Source organism: Dermacentor albipictus, chromosome 9 (genome assembly GCF_038994185.2).
Source record: "Dermacentor albipictus isolate Rhodes 1998 colony chromosome 9, USDA_Dalb.pri_finalv2, whole genome shotgun sequence".
Classification (NCBI taxonomy): Eukaryota; Metazoa; Arthropoda; class Arachnida; order Ixodida; family Ixodidae; genus Dermacentor; species Dermacentor albipictus.
The window spans coordinates 130,209,333-130,222,007 of record NC_091829.1 but is presented as its reverse complement, the minus strand read 5'-3'; the positions used below and the strand labels follow the sequence as shown (position 1 = coordinate 130,222,007).

The window sequence follows — 12,675 nt, the reverse complement described above, 5'->3', positions numbered from 1 at the left end:
CTCAAGTATTGCGCATATCTCTTTGGACACCGCAAGCATTCCAGCGAAGGGAGACACAGCGTCCACCGCAACACGCGGAGTGCGCCTGCCTGCCACGATGCTTTACCGTTAGTGCGGCAGCTTCTGCGTGGTGTTACGGCTGGCGTGTAGCACCCCGTGAAAAAGGGATGCTCGGCTATGATGCCTCATCGAAACGAAGGGTGAATTCCTAATTCGCTATGGTTATCTCGAGTGGAGACCAGTCTGGCGGACGCCCCGCAGTGTTCACAGGCCTCTTTGTGTTTGTGCTCCCTTTCCGCGAACTAGACATGAGCCCCGGGCTGCCACTAGCAGAGACACGCTCGTGAAGACGTCAACTGGGACAATGGATTAGCCGCCTGTCCACAACCAGACGACCTTTCCACGAAATGTGAAGCTCTACAGGAGAACTTCCACGAAGAGACATTGCCTAGAAGAAAGGATCAAGCCGGCCTTGCCGGACCTACAGGCTCAGTGAAAGTGAGAGCAGCTGCAAAGCCACGACGAGGGCTTACCACGTCAACTGGGATAATGGACCAGGCACCCTTTCCGCGAGCCAACGTCGCCTAGATGAAAGGACAAGCGCCCTCGATCCTGGACCTGGGGGCTTGGTACCTGCGGAGGCGGGCTCGTGCCGGCTCACTGAAAATGGGAGACGCCCACCCACAAACCAGACTCAGTGCCTGTCACGTGACGTTGACCTAAGCAAGATCCCGCCCATGATTTTAGAGAGCCTATTTAAAGGGGTTCCACGATGTACTTTTTACTTCATTCTCTTGTTATCTTTCACCAACCACTGAATAAACCGCGCAAGTTTCGCGCTAGAAATCGTCTCGTCCTTGCCTGGTCGCCAACTTCTACCGGATGCCTGCAGCCCACCGACAAGGCCACGCTACCCAATAGTAACGTCGGTCGAGCTTCGAGTAACAGGCGTCGCAAAAACTCTGCAGCGGTGGGGTACGCTACCCTGGAGAACGCAACAACTGGTTGGCAGCGATTGGGATACGCAACCCTGGAGACGCCAACATTGGACGACATCTAACAGATCGTCTCCTCTTCGTCCTGGTGAAAGCGTTCGGACGGAAGGTGTAAGGATTCATGACTGCATATGGTGAGTGCGCGGCTTTTCTTCACTGAGATATCACTTGGATTTGCGTATTTTTCTTTAGAAGTACAGAGTAGTGATTTTTCTTTAACCGTTTACGGAAGTTTTGACTACGTCCTGGTTGTTATAAAGTGAAGAATAAGCAGCACTAAGGACATCCAAGAACTTGAAGGCACTACAGAAGCCGGAATTGTTGAGCTTGACCAGAGATTTAGGCCTCCAAATTGCAGAATCAAAGAGGAAGCCTGAAATCATTGAGGTGATCGGGGCAGACGACGATGAACTGAAGGGATGGCTGCAGAGGATTGCGGAGAAGGAAGAAGAGCGTAAGTGGGCAGCACGTGAAGCGAAAGAAGAGCGCGACCGTATTGCAAGCGACGCACTCGAAATGAAGCGCTTGGAGATTGAGCTTCTGAAAGCTCAAAGTACTGAAAGACCTAGCATAGAGGCAGTGAAAGCGAGCGGAGAATGAAAGACTTGATGCCACCCTACGCATCAGGAGGGGTCATAAGACTTTTTCTGGTGCAGTTTGAGCGCACGTGTGAGAAGGCAAACTTCGCGAGAAACACATGGCCGCAACGCTTGCTTACGTTGCTGCCACGTCAGGTAGCTGATATCATCGCCCGCATGGGGAAAGAAGCAGAGGACTTCGATGAAGTCAAAGCGAATCTGCTCAAGAAGTATAGCTTATGAGCCGAAGAATTCAGGCGAAAATTCAGGGAGGTCGAGAAGACCAGTTCAAGTTTATTCTTCTTCTATTACAGACTAGAAACGTCCTCCCGGGCTAAAAGCTGCCGTCAGCAGCTTGACTGGACCCAGGAGGCGTTACACATGGCAGCGCGATAACAGTAACCTTTTTGGTACAAAAAAATTGAGCAGAATTAAATTTATTAAACGTAAACTAAACATAAATTTGAAAACTCAGATACACGCTTATGACAGGATATGTAGGAGTCAACAGGACATTTTTGTACAAATAAAACAAGAAGGCAAAAAAAGAAAACACTGTCATTTATATACATCGTTATACATGAATATATATGTTATAGGTTAACGAAATACGTCTTCAACTCTTTACGAGAGAATTTATTATCGTGAACATGATTATTTTATATTTTCGGCAAATTGTGTTTAATAGATTGTAACTTATACTCGGTGCGAAAGCGCGGTACAAGCCAAGGTTCAGGGTTTATGAGATGCACAGGTATGTCATGGTGTTGCAAGGTCGCTAGTGATGTAAGAAAATCTCTCCATTCTTTCCGTGCAAAATAAAATATTTGTAAAAGACGATATTCGTAGTATCGATCTACCCATATGATTTGGTATGTTTGTGAGAATGTTTTTGTTGTTGATTGGGCTTCAATATTAGCAATGCGTCGGAAAGGCGCCTTTTGTAATGTAACTATTTTATTTATGTTCGTGTTGTGGTTGCCCATACTAAACTGCAAACATTAAATTGCGAGGTGAACAATCCACGATAAATTTGTAGCTTGGCTTTTGTCGGCATGTGAGCTCTGCATCGATATAGTGCACCGGCGACTGCAGAAAACTTGTTTCGAAGGATATTACAATGAGCATCCCAACTCAAATGACATAAAAATATTACTCCAAGTATTTTGTGTTCATTAACTAGTACTATGTGTTTGCCTAAATAAGTGATTGAATGTTCCAACTGAAAATGTTGGTTTCTGGCTCTGAAAATAATAGCTTTCATTTTAGTTGGGTTAATTCCGATCACATTTGAATGTGACCAATCACATAGTTTCATTAGCAATACATTACACCTGATAATTAGTTCAGTTGCGTCTTTTCCACAGAAGAGTATAGTGCTATCATCCGCATATATAAAGAAATCAACTGTAGCATCTATATTTAGTAAGTCATTAACATATAAGTTATGTAACAGTGGACCCAAAACACTCCCTTGCGGCACTCGATTTTTAAATTTTAAGAAAGATAGGATGTTGCTAATACATACACACTGAGCTCTATTTCTGAGATATGATTCCATTAAAGTGAGTGGATGTCCCCGTACTTCATATATTGATAGTTTATATTTAAGATTGTCATGACGGATGCAATCAAATGCCTTGCTAAAATCAATGAAGAGCCCGAGGGCGAATTCTCCGTTGTCTATGCTTTGCACAATACTTTATTCCAAGGATAAAAGGGCGGCTTCCGTAGATCTACCTTTTCTAAAACCAAACTGTGAGTTTGTTACTACATCAAGTCTGCCTAGAAACTTTGTTAGGCGCGCAGCAATAATTTTTTCTAGCACTTTTGAAAAAACGGGTAGGACAGATATTGGTGTATAATTAAAACCTTATTTATATCGCCATGTTTGTATAGCACAGATACTTTAGCTGGTTTCGTGCCATCTGGGAAAGTTGCCGATTCTATTGCTAAATTGAATATATGGACCAACGTGCGGATAAATGGCAAGTGATGTAAGACATAGTTTATTGGCTTAATTTGTAAATTGTCAGTATCCAATGCATTGCTGTTATTAAGATTTTTTATTGTTGTAAACACCTCATGTTCGTCAGTTGGCTCCATAAATATAGTTTCTGAAACACATTTATGTAGTTATTACATGGCTTTGGAGTCATGAGTGTGCGTAACACTCGCATTCACAAAATGAGTATTGAAATGGTCTGCCAGTGCTTTACCGATCAATTCGCAATTTGCGTAGCTTATCGGCTTAGGTACACTACTTTTAGTTTGACTACATAAAACGTTATTTATTATTTTCCAAACCACATCCGGATGTTTCTTGTTGATTTCAAAAAACAGACGTTGATAGTAATATATTTTTGCCTGCCTTAGTATTTTATTCAGTTTATTTCTTTCGGTCTTGAATTCCTTAAGTTAAATTTCTGATCTGGAGTGCAAGAACGCATGATAAAGGCGGTTCTTCTTTTTTATCATTTTGATGTGCTCACTCATAATCCACGGTTCTCGTATCGTTTTTGATTTTCTAACTTGATTGAAGGAGAAATGCGCAGTGTAGATGCACACAAATAGTTCAAAAAACTTGTTATATGCTTCGTTAACATTTTTTTCTCTTAACACAGAATCCCAGTTTTGCGTACCTACACCTAGATTGAATAAATCCAGTACTTCGTTAGAAATGTGCTAGTAGGTAAGTAATTCAATGTTTTGTTTGATACTGTTATCTAGTGCGTACACTATAAAGACTGGTCGGTGATCACTAATATCATTAGAAAGTGCACCCGCGGTGCAGACTGAGGTTTCCATATTTGTAATAAGAAGGTCGAGGGCAGATGAGATAGATTGAGTAACCCTCGTTGGTGTAGTGATCAGATTGGTAAAGCCAAATGACAGTAGTAGATTGTTTAAATCCTGCACATGCTTATTTGTGTCTAAAATATTTATGTTGAAGTCGCCTCCACAGACAAAATGAACATTATTAAATGAACAGAACTCCAGAAGCTTACCAAAGCAACCAATGAAATTCTCAATAGTTCCGCTCGGAAGGCGGTATATTACTGATAAGACCCTTTTCTTGTCGTTCACAGTTAACATCTCACAGTCAAGACTTATGAATGTAAATTCTGGCATCAATTCGTAATGGTAAATATTTTTAGTATAAAGGGCAACGCCACCCCCTCGCTTATTCTGACGGTTTAAAAAAAAGAAGTATATCCATCCAGGCTGATGACATCGTAGCTATTTTGAAACCAAGTTTCAGAAATCATGATGACGTCGAACCGGAAAGAAAATTGGTTGAGAAGACAAGAGATACTGTCACTTTTGTGAATAGCGGAACGGGAATTAAAATGCAAAACAGAGATAAGCTTGGTATCTTGTAGATGAACGTTTTGTGGTTGCGAAAATTCAAAATATTACATTTTGAACAGAACGTACAAGATTTAGCACAACACTTAGCAAATCTTCCAAAGGTCTTCGTGGTGCTGTATTGTTACAATAGGTCTGTCGTCAGACTGCCTCGCGAATATCTTGCCATTATACGACAAGACGGACTTCCATCCATGGTCACGTTTTCTACCGATAGCGATTCCAAGTAGTTGCTTTAGGTTAGGGCATAGGTGCTCGTTCACAAAAATTTTGTGAGCGTTATCATTTCCGATATCCTTGTTAGAATGACGTGCCCTCTTTGCCTTGTTAAGCACAGCATCGCGCTTGGTCCTGGATTTAAACTGCACAATGATATTGGATTTTTCTGGTTCTCGGGTGGGTACAAGGGTGACATAATTCAATGTCAGTCTCGACAATATCTTTTTGATGACTTTCCCGATCATCGGAACGGTGTCCAGCACATTCTCATTATCTTTTTTACGACGCCTTGTATTTCGAGATTTTCATTTCTCGAGTACTGCTCCGAGTGCACAAAGCGTTTTTCAAGTTCTCGGGCCCTGCTTTCGAGGGCGTTGCATCTTTCTTGAAGCACTATATTTTCATTTTCTAGTTTTTGTCTTGCAGTTTCTTCAGCAATCAGTCGTGTCTTCAGTTCTTCAACTAAGGCGTGACAAACTCAATGCTCTGAATTCAATTTTTGTGCTCTATTTTCATTTCTAGAATCTCACTGCGCATGTCCCTTTCCAATGCGTGACGATACTACTTCAGTTGATCCCTAAATTCCTGTTTGAGTTGAGTGAGTTCAGCTTTCATTTCCTCTTTTAGTTTAACTATTTCCTTAGCCATACCTTATCAACACAAAATATGCATTCCACAAAGCAATGAAAGCAAAGAACAAAGCATAGAAAACAAAGCAAAGAAACCCGGCAGCAGCAACGGTAAATTGTATGCAATAGTATTAGTACAATAGTATCTTAAAGCACCAACCTGCGGCAAAATGCAAACAGGCGTTCAGCGTTGTAGTAGATGCGTCGTCGCTGCTGCCAAGTGAATCGAACTCCCGCGAAGCACTCGTTTATGAAGCTTTGGCGCTGTGACGTTGCCGCCGATGCCGCAGTTGACTGGCTCAGCTAGTAGTCGCTAATAGCCAAAAGTGAGTCATGCTCAGATTTTGCATACACCTTGGAGGTAAACTTGAAGGAATGGCTCAGAGAAGAGGCTGCACTCGGCGACGCCAAAACGACAATGCAGTGTGTTGCTTTAGAGCAGTTCTACCACCGGCTGCCAGAAAACATCAGGTATTGTGTTCAGGATAGGCCAGGCGTAGACACTGTCACGAGAGCGGCCAACCTCCCTGAGGAGTACCTAACTCGCTGTGCGTTCGAAGGCAACGAAGCTCCTAAGAAGGAGATGAATAAATACAGACCCGACAAGCCAAAGCGATGGTCAAAGTCCAGTCGGTCTAAATCCAAGGAAAGGTCAGATTCGGTGAAATATAGTGACCAGGAAAGCGAGGGAAAGTTGGAGTCACCCGAACAGTGGGCAGAAAGGCAAAAGAGAAAATGCTTTCCAGGCCAAGAAACCAATACTTTGCTACAACCGCCAGCAAACGGGGCATATCTCCTTGGGACGCAAAAATCCCAAACTAATGTTGATGTCACTAACTAGTTATTTATTTATTTATTTATTTATTTATTTATTTATTGTCATACTCTCAAGGCCCAGAGGCATTACAGAGAGGAGTGGTGATTACTGCAAACAAATTCCTTAACAATATTCTTGAAGTTGGTGGCTTCACAAATGGCAGTGATGGAGGCAGGGAGGCGGTTCCAGTCATTCGTCGTTCTTGGTATAAAGGAATCAAAATAACCGTTGGTGCGACAAGTTGGAACTTCAACCTTAAAACGATGATCCGTGCGTGACGATATGTATGATGGCGGGGAGATTAGTTCATCCTAAAGTGTTTCGTTAGAGTAATAAATCTTGTGAAAAAGGCATAGGCGAAAGTACTTACGACGTAACTCTAGGTTAGGCAAGTCAAGGGTTAGTTTCATTGATGAGACACTTGCATGACGAGAATAATTCGAAAGAATAAAACGAGCAGCTCGGTTTTGAATGGATTCGATGGTGTTTTTTAGCTTTAGAGTAGAAGGGTCGAAAATGGAGTATGCATATTCAAGTTTAGGCCTCACTAATGTTTTGTACAGAAATAACTTGACAGCTGCAGTTGCCGATGAAAAATTACGTCGTAAAAACCCAAGCATGCGATTAGCGTTACCGTAAATGTAATTTATATGAATGTTCCATGTAAGATTGTGTGTAATGTAGATACCAAGATATTTATATGATGATACATTTTCTACAGGTATGTTGTTAATATTGTACGCAGGAAGAGTGGTATTTCTTACAACACGGGACACACGCATCGCCTTACATTTATTAGAATTGAGCTTCATTTGGGATCTAGCACACCATGATGTTACTATGCCAATGTCTGATTGAAGAGTATCGCAGTCGTCAGGGTTAGAAATGACACGATAGAGAACACAGTCATCGGCGAATAACTTAATTGATGATTTAATTTGGTCGGGGAGGTCATTAATATAAATTAAAAATAATAATGGTCCCAGAACCGAGCCTTGCGGTACACCGGAGGTTACTCGACCAGTGGAAGAGAAGTATTCGTTAGCATAAACGAATTGGGAACGGTTAGACAAAAAACACTTGATCCAAGCAAGCACGTTAGGATCAACGCTGAGGTTACTTAATTTAGTTAAAAGTAATTCGTGTGAAACAGTATCGAATGCTTTGGCGAAGTCTAAAAAAATGCAGTCAATAATAAAGTTAGCATCCATCGCCTGGAATAAATCATTAGTGAATGACAAAAGCTGTGTTTCGCAGGAATAGTGTTTTCTAAATCCGTGTTGGTAGGGGGTGAAAAATATGTTTGACTCGAGAAATGAAACCAGGTGTGAGTAAACTATGTGCTCCATCAATTGCAGGGAACGCTAGTTAGGGATATAGGTCTGTAATTAAGTGGGGAGTACCGACTGCCAGACTTATGTACGGGAATCACCATCCCTGCCTTCCAATCATTCGGAAGGATGGTAGTTTGAAGTGACTGAGCAAAGATTTCGCTAAGAATTATAGATGAATAAGTAATAGTTCCCTTAAGAAACTTCGTGTTTATACCATCTACTCCACTGCATGCAGAAACTTTTGAGGTCTGTATCAACTTTACAACGCCATCAAGGTCAATGGTAATGGGGAGCATTGGAAAATAATGCATATCAGAAAAAACAGCGCTTGCGCACAACACAGAATCAGAAAATACAGATATGAACGCGTCATTCAATACTTCACAACAGACGCTCCGATCGACAGGTTCGTTGTTAGGATCACACAGTTCAATGGCACTAGATTTTTTACCGTTGACCACACTCCAAAATTTCTGTGGGTTGTCTTTCAAAAAAGAAGGCAACGTGTGCTCATAAAATGTTGTTTTGGACTCTGCTACAGCATTCTTGTAGTCGCTCAGTGCTATTGTGTAAGCATTCCAACGATCATGATTGCCAGTTAATTTTGCTCGTCGGAAAAGCCTTTTCTTTTTGTTCAGTAAACGTTTAAGACGCGCGTTGAACCAGGGTGCGCGAGAATTGGAATAATTACGTTTTTGCGGGATGTACCGGTTAATTAGGGATTTGGCTTTTTCTTTGAATATTGACCAGTTTTCTTCAACCGATCGAGTGTGGAAACTTGGAATGTAGTCAGTGATGAAAGTTTCTAGTTCGTTATTAATTGCGCCAAAATCAGCATTTTTGTAATCACGTATAACTTTCGACGAGGTAACAGATGGCATGGTTAACTGCAAATTACACTGGATTATACAATGGTCGCTAATACGCGGTAGGTAAGTTAGGGGCGAAAAAAATTCCGGGGATGTAGTAAGGATTAAATCCAGGATATTAGCCGAGTGTGCAGAACATCGAATAGGCTTCAGAACAAGCTGCTGCAGGTTAAAATCAAGGCAAAGGCTGATGAATTCGGAATATTCAGAACAGCACTCTTGGTTTGAAGGGGGATCAGTATGCCAGTTAATGCCAGGAAAGTTAAAGTCCCCAAGGAGTATTAGTGGCGTGGAAGGAAACCGTAAAATTAGACTATTTAAGGCATCGTGAAGGTCTGAACAAAATGTGTTAGGTGAGGAAGGGGACCTGTAAACGACGCAAATGATAAAATTTTTGCGTTCGAAGCCTACGCGCGTGCACACTAGCTCTAATGGTGAGGCAAGCTCAATTGCAGCAGCGGTAATCGAATCATGAACACCGATAAGTACACCACCACCACACCGTACATCGCGGTCATGTCGATAGAAACGGTAAACACCCTCGCATTCCAAAATTTCACGGTCTTCAATTTTGCTAGAAAGCCATGTCTCTGTCAGGATAACAATATCGGCACTGCACGTGTCAACGACAGAAGATAAAGCATCCCGCTTATTGCATACGCTGCGAATATTTGAATACAAAAGAGAAATATTTTTTGCCACCGGACCATGGCACCGCTATGTTTGCGAATTGCTATAGGGCCATCAGAAGGTGCATTTGGGACAGAATTTGTTGAACGAAGCTTGTTTGTGTGGATTTCGCACACACGATCAGTTACCGGACAGTAAACATAAGTTTTTTTGTCGATTTGTAGACGGTTGAGCCGTAGCGCATACTTCTGTCCGCTAGCCTTTCCGAATTCAATCAATTTTTTCTGTGACAAGCGTGTGGCGCGGCAGAAGTCTTCGCTAACAGAAATTCCAGAACCTTTGAATTTTTTTCGCTCAGTGAAAACCTTTTGCTTAAGTTTTGAGGACGAGAATTTTACGATTATGGGCCGGTTTTTATTTACTGCATAGGAACCCAGCCTGTGGGCGCGGGAAATGGCTTCGTCTATTAAAGTTATCTGTAGTAAACTAGTAAGGCAGTTTCAAATTTTAGTTTCAGATTCGGACCAGTTCTCAGCTGGGACGTCAGGAATCCCGTAGAATATAAGGTTGTCACGGCGAGAGCGGTCTTCCAGTTCGTCCAACCGAGAAGTTATTGCTGCAGTTTGGTCTCGCACAGCTTCATCGACTACTCTCGGTAGATCAACACCATTCTGATTTGCTTCATATGATTCCACCAGGGATTCAACTGTTGCGAGCCTACTGGCTAAGCTGGAAACTTTTTCCTCAAGTTTTTGCTGATTAGCTCGGACCTCTGATAGCATCCCTATTACCTCGGTATGGCGTGCGTCACTTTTAGCCGACAAGGCCGCAATGGCGTCTAGAATCTCCTTTTGAGGACCAGGGTTCTGTTCCACATCCCCAGCTCACATAAGCAATTTGACATCATATATACACACGTAACGAGGAACATGTCACGAGGAACAGTAACGAGGAACATGTCAAATTGCTAGAGCCCTACGTTCGAGACCTCGGGGTAAACGGCAAACCGTGTAGGGTGCTTTGCGACTCGGCAGCCACAATGAACGTGGTGCATCCGTCGTACGTAGAGGAAGGCCAGTTCAAGGGAGGATGTGCTTGGATAAGGCAAGCCGTAGAGTCCTCCATTGTTTGTCGCCCTGTGGCCAATATTCGTATCGAAGGCCCTTTTGGAGTACTGGAGATTGAAGCCGCCGTCTCGGCACATCTCCCGCCTTAGTATCCATATTTGTTTTCTAACAAATCGGAGGATTTACTGCAGCGCAGGGGAATCGGGTTTAGTGAAGGGATAGCGCAAGCTCTAGTGCAAGCCCTAACTCGTTCCAAGGCAAGGGAGCTCGCGGCCAAGGCAGTGTGCGAATGTCCAGTGGTGGAGCAAACAGGTTTGACGGAGGATTCGTCAACCAGCCCCAAACAGCACAGCCCTATAGGAGATAATGGGGAAAGTAAACCAGCTAATGAAGAGGTCATGAAAGCAGCGGAGCCTTTAGTGTCTCTTGAGGCAGAATGCAGAAGAAAGTTAATAAATATAAGCGTAGGCCACATTGATTGCTGAGCAGGAAAAAAGATTCTTTCCTGCGTAACCTAAGGCCAGACGCGAAAGAAGGCATGGCTAAACCGAACGTAAAGTTCCTCAAGTGGGCAGGGGTCCTCTATAGGAAGTACACCAGTCGAAAGGGAGCTCAGTTCGACCATCTCGTGGTGCCGCATCCCTATCGTGAGCCGCTCCTGCACCTGGTACACGGGGGCTTTTGCACAGAGCATCTGGGCAATCGTAAGACAAAGGACCGCTTACTGCAGGAATTTTACTGCCCCGGCTGCTTTCGGGAAGTGGAAGCATTGTAAGAAGCTGCGACACATGTCAACGCATAGGCAAGCCCGGAAATAAGACTAAAGCGCCAATGAAACTTGTTCTCATTATCCCGCAGCCGTTTCGCAGGCTCATAACACAGTGGGACCACTTCCTGCAACTCAGTCTGGATATCGGCATATTCTCACTGTGCTATGCCCAGCAACGAAATTCCCTGAGGCAGTGTCGCTCAAATAACTAAGCTAGGTGGAGATCGTCAACGTGCTTTTGTTTATCTTCGCGCTTGTAGGGTTTCTCGCAGAAATGCAGTCAGATCAAGGATCAGTCTTTACGAGTGCACTTTACACGTTTGTGGAAATGTGCGGTATTAAAATTATTCATAGCTCTGCATCGTCCGCAGTCAAGCTCAGTAGAGACAGTCCACTCAGTCATGAAACGGCTTCTGCGGGCCATTTGTTATAAGCACAAAGTCGATTGAGAGGTTTGCTTGCCTGCAGCAATTTTCGCGCTTCGAACTGCACCGCACCGGTCAACAGGGTTTTCCCCTTCAGAGCTCGTTTACGGTCGCTCCCTTCGGTCCCCTCTTCGCATGTTCGAGAAACCTGGGAAGGCCGGGCAGACGATCCTTCAGTTTGTGGCCTACGTGATAGAGCTGTTAGACTGTACACTCCTCAAGAATTTGCAGGGCACGAAATGCGTAAGTCGCAAAGCAATGCTAAGCATTACTATGACATGACGGCTGGAAGGCGACGCTTTGAAGTTGGGGAAAAGGTAATGTTTCTGAAACCCTCATTGAAAAACAAACTACAGGTTCAATAGGAAGGACCAGTTGACATAATTCAGAAGTTATCTGAAACAAACTATGTAATCATGGCACTGGGAAAACGAAGGACACCACATTTGTACCACAGCACTCTGCTTAACGCTTACCGGCAGAGGGAAGCCATTGTGAACATGTCCCTTAACCAACCTGAGGAGATGCCTGTCTGTTTTCCGGCGTTAACATCAGTAACGGGGGCAAAATACATTCACGAGACCACTGACAACCTAGTAGAGCAGTCGGAGTTGAATCCCAATCAAAGGGCCGAACTGAGGGATCTTATGTTTGAATTTAAAGACATATATTCAGACACACCGGGCAGGGCCACTGCGATCGTTCACGATATCGTGTTAACCTCATCGGTCCCAGTTCGTTCGAAAGATTATCGCGTTTCACCTCGTCAACGTCAAGTCATGGCTGCAGAAATAAACAAGATGTTAGAGCTTGGTGTAATCGAGCCCAGAGAGAGTGATTATACCTCGCCTCTTATCTTGGCTGAGGTCCCAGGAAAGGAGCCGCGACCGTATATCGACTACCGCCGGCTCAACTTAATCACGAAGGACCAGACCTACCCAATACCACATATCGAGAAAAGGCTTGAGAAAGTG

General features: G+C 43.5%; 1 pseudogene; it reads right to left on the bottom strand.

Annotated features, from left to right (window-relative positions):
- Positions 1-529: 529 nt before the first annotated feature.
- LOC139050199 (uncharacterized) lies at positions 530-11,201 on the bottom strand (annotated as a pseudogene).
- Positions 11,202-12,675: the final 1,474 nt, after the last annotated feature.